Here is a 1,695-nt window from a genome sequence, read left to right on the forward strand (position 1 = left end):
ATGCACACTGATCATGGCTGTTCGTACTGCGATCCACTCTAGCTTCTAATGTGCTTCTTCTCAACCGTTTTTCCTCAACTCTCATGGGATGTCCCATGATGGGACCTGAGAAAAGATTAGAACCATGTGTTGGGAGTGGTCATGATGATGATGTTGGGAGTCAGACCCCACCTGCGGGAGAGAATATTGTAATTAAAACAGAACCTGCTACATGTAAAACACAGTTCTTGCTATGATTGTTATATAACGTTTACGTTAACGGTTATATTCTTTGCTCAACCCCTGAACAGGATATCCAGTCTTGGTCAGACTTTGCTGCAGCAGTGGATGCTGGTAAAGATGTGGTGTCTTTACTTGGACTTGATGGCAGTCAACAAAAAGGAACACGTAGTAAGGGTCAGTTCTGAATTTGTTCTTTCCACATTTGATTATGCTTTCTTGTTTGATACATCATTTGTACATTTGGAAATGTATGAGGCTGTGAATTGCTCGTTCCTTGACAAAGACTGAAGTTGGTCAGTCGAGAATTTGTCAAATTTATTCTGTTGGAACAAGACCGACTCTCAAAATCACATTGATGCCATCTGATAAAACATGTCACATGCAATGAAATGCAATGGGATTATAGGAAGTCAAGTTTTAAGGTCTCATTGATGTATTACTCCGCGAGTGGGTACCCTAAAATAGATCCGAACCAAAAACTAAACGGCTGTATGGACGCATGGTTTTAGCGGTGAGAAATTCCCTTTTAGCCAGCCGAACTGATCCCAAAAGTTAGATTGGTGAAAGTTTGTTTTTAACTGAAGGAATTAGCAGGAAAAGTTTGGCAGCCGCGCGCTAGGTCGGAGGTACACAGTCCTGGGTTCTGAGTTGTGCGGTTGACTGGTGGCAGCTAAAAAGTGCCTGTTGCAATGCTTGGCTAACTGCATTTTGTAATTGTCATAAGAAAAGACTGGGTGACTAGAGGTTGTTGGGAATTTTTTTACATGATGACGAGTAACTGTGCTCAACAAAGAATGAATAATATCGATATATTTCAAGTATGTTCATTATGACTGCGCCCATGTAAAACACGTGTTATATTAATAAACATAGAAGTCTATGGAAAGAAAAAACTCATCAATGAGACCTTAATATTATATGTTTATTTATTTATTTGATAAAAGTCAAAGCCTTTATTTAATCTTGATGGCTTGTTCATTTTTCATTGTTCATTACTAACATCCTTTATTTCTCTCAAAAAAAATTTAACATTTTGAATAAATCTTACTGTTCCAGATTCACCTGAACCCCAACAGAACAAGAATGAATTTTGTGACAATCTCAGAGTTGACGACATAGCAGACCAACCTGTCCACTTTATGTTCTCTCACACAAGTCTGAACCAGAAGTTGTTGAACTCAGTTTGTTCCAATAGTACAGAAATAAAGAGTCTTTCTGAGGTACAGACCTCATGTCTACCTGTCACGTTAGCTGTCAGCCCTCCCTCTGTGGCAGTGGCAGACCTCTTTGCAACAAGGTAAGAAAAGTGTTTCCATTTTGTTTATTTGTTATTGGCCATGAACAGGGCAATTATATTTACCAACACTCCTGGATTGGTTATTCAAGTGATTTGCACTAAGCAACCTAAAAGCAAAATCCTTTCTGATGGATGAATGGTACTATTATAGTAGCTAAAGTAGTATGCAGATGAGC

The 1,695-nt window shown here is 38.8% G+C and overlaps 1 long non-coding RNA gene across 1 annotated transcript; it reads left to right on the forward strand.

The window, feature by feature from the left end:
• Positions 1 to 228: 228 nt before the first annotated feature.
• On the forward strand, positions 229 to 1,425 carry LOC118409070. The gene is made up of 2 exons (XR_004830401.1): positions 229 to 396; positions 1,279 to 1,425. It is a non-coding gene; the product is annotated as an uncharacterized LOC118409070 (long non-coding RNA).
• The last annotated feature ends 270 nt before the right edge of the window (positions 1,426 to 1,695 follow it).

This window comes from Branchiostoma floridae, unplaced genomic scaffold (assembly GCF_000003815.2).
Source record: "Branchiostoma floridae strain S238N-H82 unplaced genomic scaffold, Bfl_VNyyK Sc7u5tJ_969, whole genome shotgun sequence".
NCBI lineage: Eukaryota > Metazoa > Chordata > Leptocardii > Amphioxiformes > Branchiostomatidae > Branchiostoma > Branchiostoma floridae.